This window comes from Pseudophryne corroboree, chromosome 7 (genome assembly GCF_028390025.1).
Source record: "Pseudophryne corroboree isolate aPseCor3 chromosome 7, aPseCor3.hap2, whole genome shotgun sequence".
NCBI classification, from domain to species: Eukaryota; Metazoa; Chordata; class Amphibia; order Anura; family Myobatrachidae; genus Pseudophryne; species Pseudophryne corroboree.
The window spans coordinates 51,480,199-51,496,156 of record NC_086450.1 but is presented as its reverse complement, the minus strand read 5'-3'; the positions used below and the strand labels follow the sequence as shown (position 1 = coordinate 51,496,156).

General features: G+C 43.7%; 1 protein-coding gene across 3 annotated transcripts in view; it reads right to left on the bottom strand.

Annotated features, from left to right (window-relative positions):
* SPAG16 (sperm associated antigen 16) overlaps positions 1-15,958 on the bottom strand; it is a 1,801,610-nt gene that overhangs the window by 616 nt on the left and 1,785,036 nt on the right. The window lies entirely within an intron of this gene.

The window sequence follows — 15,958 nt, the reverse complement described above, 5'->3', positions numbered from 1 at the left end:
TGCATTTTAATCAGTTAACCTCCATTTATTATAAATGTCAAGATAATATCAGTAAATGGTATCAAGAGTTACTCCAGGTCGCCTGTTCTTAAATAACTATAACCTGCAGTAGCTGAGTTATGTGAAAGAATGTTTGGGACTTTACGGTTTGCAGATATTGGGGGGATATTCAGTTGTTTGAAAAGTCAGTTGGGTGTATTTTTTCCTATCTAATTGACAGGACAAAACAGACACCCAACCAACTTTTCAAACATTTGAATTCCCCCCAAGGATTGTTTCCATTCTTTAATATGTACACTGCATTATTTATTTATTACCAGTTATTTATATAGCGCACACATATTCCGCAGCGCTTTACTTGGCCATTCACATCAGTCCCTTCCCCAGTGGATCTTACAATCTATTTTCCCTATTACATATACATGCATACACATTCACGCTAGGGTTAATTTTGTTGGGATCCAATTAACCTACCAGTATATTTTTGGATTGTGGGAGGAAACCGGAGTACCCGGAGGAAACCCACGCAAGTACGGGGAGAATATACAAACTCCACACAGTTAGGGCCATGGTAGGAATGGAACCCATGACCTCAGTGCTGTGAGGCAGTAATGCTAACCATTTTCCCTGCTGGGTTCCAAGTATTCCTCTCATCTCTTATATATTTTAGCAGTCTCCTCATAATGATGGAAAGGAAACTTTCAGGGGGTTATTTACAAAGCCCAACCTAAAATACCCTGCACTGGTGGTGCCTCTTGATTGTACAATCAGTGGTCTGAGTCTAAAGGCTTGTATTCACAGGCAGATGTGGGGAGAGATGTGTGCTGAGCGAACCGCTCAGCACACATCTCTCCCCCCGCTCAGCACAGCGCGGTGTGTGCTGAGCGTGTGGGGGGAGACGGGGTGAAATGAGCGACCTGCTAGATTGAGCCTGCATGCAGGCCAATCTAGCACCAGCGATAGCGATGTGCGGGGCTGCGCATCGCTATCGCTGGGGGTACACACGGAGTGATCGCTGCTTAAAATCTAAGCAATCTAGTCAGATTGCTTAGATTTTATGCTGGGGTCGCTCCGTGAGTACTCCCCTTATGTGTTAAGCCAGTGGTTCCCAAACTGTGCCGTGACAACCTAGGGTGCATCGGGACACTTGCAGGGGAGCCTCGGATTGGTGGTCCAGGGCCAATTCAGATTATTTATGGTCACTCTAATAGACAAATCCAGTATTTGTGGCTGCCAATCATAAAAAATGTGGACAAACAGAAGCGAATCCCGTCTCTCACCACACAACTGAGCCTAAGGATGACATATAAACACAATTACTTCATTTAATATATATTTTGAAAAATGTCTCCATTGGAAACTTTTGGCCTAGGGGTGCCGTGAAAAAAGATGTGACACACTAGGGTGCTGTGATTCACAAAACTTTGGGAACCACTGTATTAACCAATTCGGCTCTTACAATTTCTGTAAAAAGGCTGTTTCTGCATGTTTAAGGGCAGAATTGAATATTCTTTAAATGTACCAATATAGAAAGCAGGAGACACCTATATCTGTGCAGACAGCAGCTAGGAGGTTGATTGGTGGATGCAACAGACCATTTACAAATTAGAGCATTGGTTGGTGCACAAGCACTGATAAGTAATCATCAGTCATAATAAAAGGTGGGGTCCGTTGGGTACGAAAGCATCTCAGGACAACCAGTGCACTCAGAGACAATGAGGGGGGTGTCCGGATGATAGATAGACAGTGTCTAGTTAGACAGTCAATAGATAGACAGACATTAGGTCGAGAGGGTCAAAAGGTCAACAAGAAAAGGTAGACCGTACAAAAGGCTGACATGAAAATGGTCGACATAAAAAAGGTAGACAGTTTTTTTTTTTCATTTTACATGTTTTTGGACTATTTCATACCTTCTCTTTCCATGTCGGCATAGAGTTGGTTATAAACCTTGTGGCGAGCGCAGCGAGTCACCGAGCCCGAAGCTTGGCAAGTGAAGCGAGCCCCGCAAGGATATGCCTTTCTACAATTGGGGGTCCCAGATGGCAAAACTATCCACATAAACCACAAAAATGGAGAAAAAAAAATGGTGTCTACCTTTTTTGTGTCGACTATTTTCATGTCAACCTTTTGACCCTGTCGACCTAATCTCTGTCTAGCATGTGGTGCCTATCGACTGTCTAACTAGACACTGTCTATCAATCATCCCGCACCCAACGAGGAGTACAGGAGGGTAAATCATTCATTTGGGTCACAACCAAAAGATGAGGGTCTGAGCTGGTCACCAACAGAGAGCAAAAAAAAGAGTTTCTGTATTCTAAAACCACCAGAGACCAGCATTATAAAGTTACCATACAGGGCAGTACGCATGGTGTAATGGTTAGCATTACTGCCTCACAGCACTGAGGTCATGGGTTCGGTTCCCACTATGACCCTATCTGTGCGGAGTTTGTATATTCTCCCCGTACTTGCGTGGGTTTCCTCCAGGTACTCCGGTTTCCTCCCACAATCCAAAAATATACTGGTAGGGTAATTGGATCGCAACAAAAAATTAACCCTAGCGTGAATGCGTGCGTGTGTGTGTACATGTGGTAGGGAATATAGATTGTAAGCTCCACTGGGGCAGGGACTGATGTGAATGGCCAATTATTCTTTGTAAAGCGCTGCGGAATATGTGTGCGCTATATAAATAACTGGTAATGAGTAAATAATAAATAAAGTCACCAAACTAGAGGTGGGGAATGAATGAGCAATCTGGTGTCTCTATAGTGAAGCCATTATATTGTGCTGATAAAAACACCAGAGATTGTGGTCGTCTGTATTATAAAGACACCAGAGATCTGAGGTCAGTACAGAAGAACCATAATATTGTAGATCTGGAACAAGTATAGTAAAGTCACTATACGCACATTGCAGTCTGCATAGTAAATACACCAGAGATTCGCATTGTAAAACTACGATAGTTGTCTATGATCATGGCTAGCATTTAATAGTATTCATTAATATACATTATATTTTGGATGGTAGTTAAGAGAATGCTGTCTATTTTGTATACAGCTCACATAAATATCCACTCAATTGTATATTGTTTATTAAGATACCCTAAATAATGTAAATATGTAATTGAGACATCTTCTCTATAATACTGAGGACTAAAGAATCCTATCTGCATAGTACATCTGTCACACCTGAATGCTCTCTGCATTGTGCCGAGGCCACATGAATGCTCTGTGTATTGTACAATGGTTTGATTTGCTATGAGTACCCGTGCTGTAATGGAAACATTACAATAATCCTGATCTGCAAAATGAAGCAATGTGCCTACACAACTCCACAACCATACATTGTGAGGAATACCTTCACCCGACTCAAATTTTCTCTGCTGCAAATTTGCTCCCCAGTCCCCCCTTCCACAAACACGGCCGTCCATGGTCACCTTCTTGTGCCTCCTGTTAATATTCCGTATCCCATTTGCTTTTTGTTCTCAATTTGGACCGGATATTGCTGTGATATATGACACTTGTATTCTTTGCCTTCCTCTGTATATACCACAGCATAACTGTTTTTCACTCTGTATTTTTGCCTTACCGCTTAAAATATAGAATAAAAAAAAAAGCCACGGCCATCTTGCTCAGTAAGCCTGAGGGGTATATTCAATTGAAGTCGAAAACTGCCATCTGTCGAAAAGACGTCAGTTTTCGACTTTTTATGGGCGAATCCTGATTCGACATATTCAATATTTTGCTAAAAAGTCTCCTGTACGCCCGCCGGCTGTCCCCCCGCGGCTCGCCCCCCTCGCCTCCTCTGCGTCCCATCTTAAATTCGACTTGAAAAAGTCGAATCAAGATGGGATTGAGTAGGGGTTGTCTGATCCATTCCGACAAATACATGTCGGAATGGATCCGACTTTAATTGAATATACCCCTAAATGTTCTGGCGGAATTCTAGGCTTACTTGGGCCAATCGCGCCAATGGAGGAACACAGCTATCCCAAAGCTACTGTACTTCCATGGTCATGTCTGACAAGCAGTAATTACTTTATGATCATGGTCTTCTAAACTTCCTTCTTTGTAGGTTTCCATATAAATATCCAATACGGTAACTGTATTTTTTACTTTATGCGAATCAATCACATACAATAAAAGAAACTCTACTTATAATATTATATTCTTTTTTTTTTACACTTTTGTATTCAGGCCCACAATCCTGTTGTAGTCACTGACCACGGGGACACTTTCAGGTGTCTTAGCATGCGTTGATGTGAAAAGTCCTGAAATTCCGCTAGGGATGAGAGAGTTGACTTTAGTCACATCACATAGCCCCTTCTGGGCGTGGCAGTTACCGGTTGACTCAGCTGCAAACGAGCATCTTTCCTGCTCAAAATGTGCGTCTTATCCACAGAAATAAAACAACTGAGAGCGACACAATTACTTTGCTAGACTACACTAAGCAATTTCATGTGCAACACTTGTACATGTGCGTCTGAGCCTCTGAGGGTAATAGGGCGGAAGATGCTGGAGGTGCGGAATTTGTCAGAGAATCAGCAGTCGTTTACATGGCAAAACCAACCGTACCCCTCCCAGGGGGGGGGGGGGTGCTCAGATGCACTGGGCGTATTGCATCGTATGGCGTATAGTTGCTAGGTGTATGAGGTTATTCTTATCCACCCGCCATGACAAAACCTGCTAGTGGAAAACATTACTGTCCCATTGGTACATAGACACAGGGCCGGTTCAAAGGCGCTCTGCAACCCGGGCAGGAAAAGGGGTGTGGCCTAATACAGGGGGCGTGGTCAGTTACGCCCCCTGTACATTGCTAGCGCCGCTTGAATGCTGAGCGGTGCGCGATGACGTCATCGCGCACCGCACAGCAAAAGGTCCTCTCCACGAAGGGAAACTAGACGCTATGAAGAAACACAGAAGGCGGACGGAGACGGCAGCGGGCAGCGGAGGCGGACGGGGGACACAGCGGGCAGCAGTGGCGGATCTTGCCACAGTGCGGCGCCCTCCGGATGGCGCCAGCGCCCTCCGGAAGGCGGCGCCCCGGGAAAAAGTCCTGCTTGCCCGTGGCAAGATCCGCTACTGCATAGACATCATAGATCTACCCAGTATCCACCATCGCCAGCTCTTCGCTATACTACAAGTACACTTTGCTTCAGCAATTACTGCACTCCAGCCACTTATTCAGACTATTAGCTGCTGGGTGATTCAGATCAGCCCTGTGATTAAATCCAAACCTGCTAGACTAGAGTGATTCCCATACTATATGCATGAGGCACACAGAAAGGAAAGAAGGAATCCAAAGCTGTTGCTTCAGAATGTAATAACATACTGTATGATTGTATTTCCAACAAAAACAAAAGAAACAGAACTATTATTAGTGTCGGGGAGAGCCAGTAGACTGCTTTTGTATATTGCAGTGATAAGAAATCAGTATTTGTTGCAAACTTATCAGTCGTCCTCGGCAAGGGCAGGGTCTGTGAACGGAGTCCGTGATTTATTTACTAACGGCTATTTCCATAGCGCACACATTATGCAGGAAATGCTTCATTCATGCACATCAGTCTCTGCCCCAATGCAGCTTAGACTACATTCTCTACCATGTGGACACACATACACACAATGGTTCATTTATTTAACCTACCGGTAAATGTTTGGAGTTTGGGAGGAAACTGGAACACCCGAAGGAAACTTAGAAACATAGAATGTGACGGCAGATAAGAACCACTTGGCCCATCTAATCTGCCCCCCCCCCTTTTTTTAACCATATTTTTTATCTCAAACCTTATATCATCCTTATTTCTTTGTAAGGATATCCTTATGTCTATCCCATGCATGTTTAAATTGCTCTACTGTCTTAGCCTCTTCCACCTGTTAGGGCAATAAGGGTTTGGAATTCCTTGCCATCGAAGGTAGTGATGGCGGACTCTGTAAATGCATTTAAAAGGGGATTGGATGAATTTCTGATTGAAAAGGATATCCAAGGTTACAACATTTAAAATACTGACGTTGTTAATCCGGGTGTAACATGATTTGTAGTTGTTAACTAGTCATAAAACATTCTTCAGCAGGTACAGTAAAATCAACTCAACTTAATACAAAATACAGCTTGAACACGATGGCCATTTTGCCTCTTTTCAACCTCAATTACTATGTTACTATGTTACCTCTGATGGGAGACTATTCCACTTGTCCACTACCTTTTTTCTGTGAGGTAATTTTTCCCCAAATGTCCCCTGAACCCCCCTTCCCTTCTCCAGGCTCAGTGCATTTCCTCGTTTCCTATTGCTTCTTTTCATTTGGAGAATGTTTCCCTCCTGGACTTTGTTAAAACCCTTGAAATATTTGAAAGTTTCTATCATGTCCCCCCTTTCCCTTCTCTGCTCCAAACTATACATATTGAGATTTTTTAGTCTTTCTGGGTATGTTTTGTGATGTAGGCCATGCACTATTTTAGTTGCACTTCTTTGTACACTCTCTAATGTATTAATATCCTTTTGAAGATATGGCCTCCAGAATTGAACACAGTATTCTAGATGAGGCCGTACCAATGACCTATACAGGGGATGCAGTCAATTTACCTCCGGTCGAAATCCCGACAGCAATTGACCGACGGTCAAAATCCCGACATGGACAAAATACCGACATTTAAAATACCGATAAGGTCAAAATACCGACATGTAAAATGCCGACATGAGATTTTCATGATTTATCCATTAAAACCGACTTGTTCATACTTTACCATCGCAGTGGACCTGGAGGGGGAATATAATAGTGTGCCGAGCACAGCGAGCCATGCGAGGGGATGCGGTACACTTATATGGTGCCCATGTCGACCTATGTTGACATACACACAAAAAACAATGAAAAACACATGTAGTTATTTTGACCTTGTCGGTATTTTAAATGTCGGTATTTTGTCCATGTCGGGATTTTGACCGTCGGTCAATTGCTGTCGGGATTTCGACCACGGGATTTTGATTGGAGGTATTTCATACCGATCCCCTATACAGTGGCCTTATTACTTCTTTCTTTCTGCTGCTGATTCCTCTCCCAATGCAGCTAAGCATCTGACTAGCCTTCCTCATTGCCTTGTTACATTGCTTACCTGCCTTTATGTCACCTGAGATAGTGACTCCTAGATCCCTTTCCTCCTCAGTAGTGTCCAGTATAGTGCCATTAATACTATATTTAGCCTTTGGATTTTTGAGACCCAAGTGAATGATTTTAAAAATTTTTTAGCATTAAACTGTAATTGCCACACTCTAGACCATTCCTCTAGTCTACCTAGATCCTCAATCATTTGTTTTACCCCACCTGGTGTGTCTACCCTGTTGCATACCTTTGTGTCTTCTGCAAAAAGGCATACTTTCCCTTTAATGCCATTTGCAATGTCACCAATAAAAATATTAAAAAGCACTGGTCCAAGTACAGATCCCTGGGGTACTCCACTGGTAACATTTCCCTCCTGTGAACGCACTCCATTTACCACAACTCTTTGTTTTATATCCTGCAACCAAGATGTTATCCATTCAAAAATTCCAAGTTTATTTAGCAGTCTGCGATGTGGAACAGTGTCAAAAGCCTTACTAAAGTCTAGATAAGTTATATACACGGTTCCACCTTATCCATCACTTTAGTCACAAAGTTAAAAAAGTCACTAAGATTTGTTTGACATGATCACCCCCCAGTGAATCCATGCTGTTTGGGATCCTGTAAATTGCTGGATTTGAGATAGTCTACAAGTCTTTCTTTTAAGAGTGTTTTCATCAATTTCCCTACCTCCTTGCTTCCACTTTTGTGCAGTGGGACTATGTTCGCTTTTTTCCAGTCCTCTGGAATTACTCCTGTAGCTAATGATTGGTTGAATAATTCTGTCAATGGTGCTACCAGCACCTTTTTAAGTTCTTTTAGTATCCATGAATGTATCCCATCTAGCCCCATAGATTTGTCCACTTTCAGCTTTGAGAGTTCTGTTAGAACCTTCTCCTCTGTAAATGTACTTCATTTTCCTGAATATCCCTGCAACTTAACAGTGGCCCCTTCCTCTCTTTTTCAGTAGTGAATACAGAGCAAAAATAATTATTAAGATGATCTGCTATTGCATTGTCTACCTCAACGAGACTCACAGTCTCTGTCTTTAGTTTTATTATTCAGCCTTTTGTTTCTCTCCTTTAGCTTGTATATCTAAAAAAAAGTTTTGCCTCCTTTACCCACTGACTGGGCCATTTTTTCCTCAGCTTGTGCCTTTGCACATCTGATTACCTTCTTAGTCTCCTTCTGTCTAACAAGATATATCTCTTTGTCTTCATTACTTTGTATCTGCTTATATTTCCTAAAAGCCATCTTTTTTTCTTTCACAATATTTGCTACTTCTTTCGCAAACCACACTGGTTTCCTTTTCCTTGTGTTTTTCCTAACACTTTTGATACAGAGGTCTGTTGCCTTTAATATTGCACTTTTTAATGTTTCCCACCTCTCCTGCACGGCTTCCAAGTTTCTCTACTCTGCCAAAGAATCGCTTACACATTTTCCCATCCCTACAAAATCAGCCTTCCTAAAATCCAACACCTTTGTTTTTGTATGGGATGAGTCAGTCTCTGTCTCTATGCTGAACTATACTGCTTGATGATCACTGGATTCCAGGTTTTCACTAGAGATGAGCGGGTTCGGTTTCTTTGAATCCGAACCCGCACGAACTTCACTTTTTTTTTCACGGGTCCGAGCGACTCGGATCTTCCCGCCTTGCTCGGTTAACCCGAGCGCGCCCGAACGTCATCATGACGCTGTCGGATTCTCGCGAGACTCGGATTCTATATAAGGAGCCGCGCGTCGCCGCCATTTTCACACGTGCATTGAGATTGATAGGGAGAGGACGTGGCTGGCGTCCTCTCCATTAGAATAGATTAGAAGAGAGAGAGAGAGAGAGAGAGATTGTGCAGACAGAGTTTACCACAGTGACCAGTGCAGTTGTTGTTAAGTTAACTTTTATTTAATATATCCGTTCTCTGCTATATCCGTTCTCTGCCTGAAAAAAACGATACACAGCAGTCACACAGTGTGACTCAGTCTGTGTGCACTCAGCTCAGCCCAGTGTGCTGCACATCAATGTATAAAAGCTTATAATAATTGTGGGGGAGACTGGGGAGCACTGCAGGTTGTTATAGCAGGAGCCAGGAGTACATAATATTATATTAATTTAAAATTAAACAGTGCACACTTTTGCTGCAGGAGTGGCACTGCCAGTGTGACTAGTGGTGACCAGTGCCTGACCACCAGTATAGTAGTATATTGTTGTATACTATCTCTTTATCAACCAGTCTATATTAGCAGCAGACACAGTACAGTGCGGTAGTTCACGGCTGTGGCTACCTCTGTGTCGGCAGTCGGCACTCGGCAGGCAGTCCGTCCATCCATAATTGTATAATTATATACCACCTAACCGTGGTATTTTTTTTTCTTTCTTTATACCGTCGTCATAGTCATACTAGTTGTTACGAGTATACTACTATCTCTTTATCAACCAGTGTACAGTGCGGTAGTTCACGGCTGTGGCTACCTCTGTGTCGGCAGTCGGCAGGCAGTCCGTCCATCCATAATTGTATTATTATAATATATACCACCTAACCGTGGTTTTTTTTTTCATTCTTTATACCGTCATAGTGTCATACTAGTTGTTACGAGTATACTACTATCTCTTTATCAACCAGTGTACAGTGCGGTAGTTCACGGCTGTGGCTACCTCTGTGTCGGCAGTCGGCAGGCAGTCCGTCCATCCATAATTGTATTATAATATATACCACCTAACCGTGGTTTTTTTTTCATTCTTTATACCGTCATAGTGTCATACTAGTTGTTACGAGTATACTACTATCTCTTTATCAACCAGTGTACAGTGCGGTAGTTCATGGCTGTGGCTACCTCTGTGTCGGCAGTCGGCAGGCAGTCCGTCCATCCATAATTGTATTATAATATATACCACCTAACCGTGGTTTTTTTTTCATTCTTTATACCGTCATAGTCAGTCATACTAGTTGTTACGAGTATACTACTATCTCTTTATCAACCAGTGTACAGTGCGGTAGTTCACGGCTGTGGCTACCTCTGTGTCGGCACTCGGCAGGCAGTCCGTCCATCCATAATTGTATTATAATATATACCACCTAACCGTGGGTTTTTTTTTCATTCTTTATACCGTCATAGTGTCATACTAGTTGTTACGAGTATACTACTATCTCTTTATCAACCAGTGTACAGTGCGGTAGTTCACGGCTGTGGCTACCTCTGTGTCGGCAGTCGGCAGGCAGTCCGTCCATCCATAATTGTATTATAATATATACCACCTAACCGTGGTTTTTTTTTCATTCTTTATACCGTCATAGTGTCATACTAGTTGTTACGAGTATACTACTATCTCTTTATCAACCAGTGTACAGTGCGGTAGTTCACGGCTGTGGCTACCTCTGTGTCGGCAGTCGGCAGGCAGTCCGTCCATCCATAATTGTATTATAATATATACCACCTAACCGTGGTTTTTTTTTCATTCTTTATACCGTCATAGTCAGTCATACTAGTTGTTACGAGTATACTACTATCTCTTTATCAACCAGTGTACAGTGCGGTAGTTCACGGCTGTGGCTACCTCTGTGTCGGCACTCGGCAGGCAGTCCGTCCATCCATAATTGTATTATTATAATATATACCACCTAACCGTGGTTTTTTTTTCATTATTTATACCGTCATAGTGTCATACTAGTTGTTACGAGTATACTACTATCTCTTTATCAACCAGTGTACAGTGCGGTAGTTCACGGCTGTGGCTACCTCTGTGTCGGCAGTCGGCAGGCAGTCCGTCCATCCATAATTGTATTATAATATATACCACCTAACCGTGGTTTTTTTTTCATTCTTTATACCGTCATAGTCAGTCATACTAGTTGTTACGAGTATACTACTATCTCTTTATCAACCAGTGTACAGTGCGGTAGTTCACGGCTGTGGCTACCTCTGTGTCGGAACTCGGCAGGCAGTCCGTCCATCCATAATTGTATTACAATATATACCACCTAACCGTGGTTTTTTTTTCATTCTTTATACCGTCATAGTCAGTCATACTAGTTGTTACGAGTATACTACTATCTCTTTATCAACCAGTGTACAGTGCGGTAGTTCACGGCTGTGGCTACCTCTGTGTCGGAACTCGGCAGGCAGTCCGTCCATCCATAATTGTATTATTATAATATATACCACCTAACCGTGGTTTTTTTTTCATTCTTTATACCGTCATAGTGTCATACTAGTTGTTACGAGTATACTACTATCTCTTTATCAACCAGTGTACAGTGCGGTAGTTCACGGCTGTGGCTACCTCTGTGTCGGCAGTCGGCAGGCAGTCCGTCCATCCATAATTGTATTATAATATATACCACCTAACCGTGGTTTTTTTTTCATTCTTTATACCGTCATAGTCAGTCATACTAGTTGTTACGAGTATACTACTATCTCTTTATCAACCAGTGTACAGTGCGGTAGTTCACGGCTGTGGCTACCTCTGTGTCGGAACTCGGCAGGCAGTCCGTCCATCCATAATTGTATTACAATATATACCACCTAACCGTGGTTTTTTTTTCATTCTTTATACCGTCATAGTCAGTCATACTAGTTGTTACGAGTATACTACTATCTCTTTATCAACCAGTGTACAGTGCGGTAGTTCACGGCTGTGGCTACCTCTGTGTCGGAACTCGGCAGGCAGTCCGTCCATCCATAATTGTATTATTATAATATATACCACCTAACCGTGGTTTTTTTTTCATTCTTTATACCGTCATAGTGTCATACTAGTTGTTACGAGTATACTACTATCTCTTTATCAACCAGTGTACAGTGCGGTAGTTCACGGCTGTGGCTACCTCTGTGTCGGCAGTCGGCAGGCAGTCCGTCCATCCATAATTGTATTATAATATATACCACCTAACCGTGGTTTTTTTTTCATTCTTTATACCGTCATAGTCAGTCATACTAGTTGTTACGAGTATACTACTATCTCTTTATCAACCAGTGTACAGTGCGGTAGTTCACGGCTGTGGCTACCTCTGTGTCGGCACTCGGCAGGCAGTCCGTCCATCCATAATTGTATTATTATAATATATACCACCTAACCGTGGTTTTTTTTTCATTCTTTATACCGTCATAGTGTCATACTAGTTGTTACGAGTATACTACTATCTCTTTATCAACCAGTGTACAGTGCGGTAGTTCACGGCTGTGGCTACCTCTGTGTCGGCAGTCGGCAGGCAGTCCGTCCATCCATAATTGTATTATAATATATACCACCTAACCGTGGGTTTTTTTTCATTCTTTATACCGTCATAGTCAGTCATACTAGTTGTTACGAGTATACTACTATCTCTTTATCAACCAGTGTACAGTGCGGTAGTTCACGGCTGTGGCTACCTCTGTGTCGGAACTCGGCAGGCAGTCCGTCCATCCATAATTGTATTACAATATATACCACCTAACCGTGGTTTTTTTTTCATTCTTTATACCGTCATAGTCAGTCATACTAGTTGTTACGAGTATACTACTATCTCTTTATCAACCAGTGTACAGTGCGGTAGTTCACGGCTGTGGCTACCTCTGTGTCGGAACTCGGCAGGCAGTCCGTCCATCCATAATTGTATTATTATAATATATACCACCTAACCGTGGTTTTTTTTTCATTCTTTATACCGTCATAGTGTCATACTAGTTGTTACGAGTATACTACTATCTCTTTATCAACCAGTGTACAGTGCGGTAGTTCACGGCTGTGGCTACCTCTGTGTCGGCAGTCGGCAGGCAGTCCGTCCATCCATAATTGTATTATAATATATACCACCTAGCCGTGGTTTTTTTTTCATTCTTTATACCGTCATAGTCAGTCATACTAGTTGTTACGAGTATACTACTATCTCTTTATCAACCAGTGTACAGTGCGGTAGTTCACGGCTGTGGCTACCTCTGTGTCGGAACTCGGCAGGCAGTCCGTCCATCCATAATTGTATTACAATATATACCACCTAACCGTGGTTTTTTTTTCATTCTTTATACCGTCATAGTCAGTCATACTAGTTGTTACGAGTATACTACTATCTCTTTATCAACCAGTGTACAGTGCGGTAGTTCACGGCTGTGGCTACCTCTGTGTCGGCACTCGGCAGGCAGTCCGTCCATCCATAATTGTATTACAATATATACCACCTAACCGTGGTTTTTTTATACCACCTAACCGTGGCAGTCCGTCCATAATTGTATACTAGTATCCAATCCATCCATCTCCATTGTTTACCTGAGGTGCCTTTTAGTTCTGCCTATAAAATATGGAGAACAAAAAAGTTGAGGTTCCAAAATTAGGGAAAGATCAAGATCCACTTCCACCTCGTGCTGAAGCTGCTGCCACTAGTCATGGCCGAGACGATGAAATGCCAGCAACGTCGTCTGCCAAGGCCGATGCCCAATGTCATAGTACAGAGCATGTCAAATCCAAAACACCAAATATCAGAAAAAAAAGGACTCCAAAACCTAAAATAAAATTGTCGGAGGAGAAGCGTAAACTTGCCAATATGCCATTTACCACACGGAGTGGCAAGGAACGGCTGAGGCCCTGGCCTATGTTCATGGCTAGTGGTTCAGCTTCACATGAGGATGGAAGCACTCAGCCTCTCGCTAGAAAACTGAAAAGACTCAAGCTGGCAAAAGCACCGTAAAGAACTGTGCGTTCTTTGAAATCCCAAATCCACAAGGAGAGTCCAATTGTGTCGGTTGCGATGCCTGACCTTCCCAACACTGGACGTGAAGAGCATGCGCCTTCCACTATTTGCATGCCCCCTGCAAGTGCTGGAAGGAGCACCCGCAGTCCAGTTCCTGATAGTCAGATTGAAGATGTCAGTGTTGAAGTACACCAGGATGAGGAGGATATGGGTGTTGCTGGCGCTGGGGAGGAAATTGACCAGAAGGATTCTGATGGTGAGGTGGTTTGTTTAAGTCAGGCACCCGGGGAGACACCTGTTGTCCGTGGGAGGAATATGGCCGTTGACATGCCAGGTGAAAATACCAAAAAAATCAGCTCTTCGGTGTGGAGGTATTTCACCAGAAATGCGGACAACAGGTGTCAAGCCGTGTGTTCCCTTTGTCAAGCTGTAATAAGTAGGGGTAAGGACGTTAACCACCTCGGAACATCCTCCCTTATACGTCACCTGCAGCGCATTCATAATAAGTCAGTGACAAGTTCAAAAACTTTGGGTGACAGCGGAAGCAGTCCACTGACCAGTAAATCCCTTCCTCTTGTAACCAAGCTCACGCAAACCACCCCACCAACTCCCTCAGTGTCAATTTCCTCCTTCCCCAGGAATGCCAATAGTCCTGCAGGCCATGTCACTGGCAAGTCTGACGAGTCCTCTCCTGCCTGGGATTCCTCCGATGCATCCTTGCGTGTAATGCCTACTGCTGCTGGCGCTGCTGTTGTTGCCGCTGGGAGTCGATGGTCATCCCAGAGGGGAAGTCGTAAGCCCACTTGTACTACTTCCAGTAAGCAATTGACTGTTCAACAGTCCTTTGCGAGGAAGATGAAATATCACAGCAGTCATCCTACTGCAAAGCGGATAACTGAGTCCTTGACAACTATGTTGGTGTTAGACGTGCGTCCGGTATCCGCCGTTAGTTCACAGGGAACTAGACAATTTATTGAGGCAGTGTGCCCCCGTTACCAAATACCATCTAGGTTCCACTTCTCTAGGCAGGCGATACCGAGAATGTACACGGACGTCAGAAAAAGACTCACCAGTGTCCTAAAAAATGCAGTTGTACCCAATGTCCACTTAACCACGGACATGTGGACAAGTGGAGCAGGGCAGGGTCAGGACTATATGACTGTGACAGCCCACTGGGTAGATGTATGGACTCCCGCCGCAAGAACAGCAGCGGCGGCACCAGTAGCAGCATCTCGCAAACGCCAACTCTTTCCTAGGCAGGCTACGCTTTGTATCACCGCTTTCCAGAATACGCACACAGCTGAAAACCTCTTACGGCAACTGAGGAAGATCATCGCGGAATGGCTTACCCCAATTGGACTCTCCTGTGGATTTGTGGCATCGGACAACGCCAGCAATATTGTGTGTGCATTAAATATGGGCAAATTCCAGCACGTCCCATGTTTTGCACATACCTTGAATTTGGTGGTGCAGAATTTTTTAAAAAACGACAGGGGCGTGCAAGAGATGCTGTCGGTGGCCAGAAAAATTGCGGGACACTTTCGGCGTACAGGCACCACGTACAGAAGACTGGAGCACCACCAAAAACTACTGAACCTGCCCTGCCATCATCTGAAGCAAGAAGTGGTAACGAGGTGGAATTCAACCCTCTATATGCTTCAGAGGTTGGAGGAGCAGCAAAAGGCCATTCAAGCCTATACAATTGAGCACGATATAGGAGATGGAATGCACCTGTCTCAAGTGCAGTGGAGAATGATTTCAACGTTGTGCAAGGTTCTGATGCCCTTTGAACTTGCCACACGTGAAGTCAGTTCAGACACTGCCAGCCTGAGTCAGGTCATTCCCCTCATCAGGCTTTTGCAGAAGAAGCTGGAGGCATTGAAGAAGGAGCTAACACGGAGCGATTCCGCTAGGCATGTGGGACTTGTGGATGCAGCCCTTAATTCGCTTAACAAGGATTCACGGGTGGTCAATCTGTTGAAATCAGAGCACTACATTTTGGCCACCGTGCTCGATCCTAGATTTAAAGCCTACCTTGGATCTCTCTTTCCGGCAGACACAGGTCTGCTGGGGTTGAAAGACCTGCTGGTGACAAAATTGTCAAGTCAAGCGGAACGCGACCTGTCAACATCTCCTCCTTCACATTCTCCCGCAACTGGGGGTGCGAGGAAAAGGCTCAGAATTCCGAGCCCACCCGCTGGCGGTGATGCA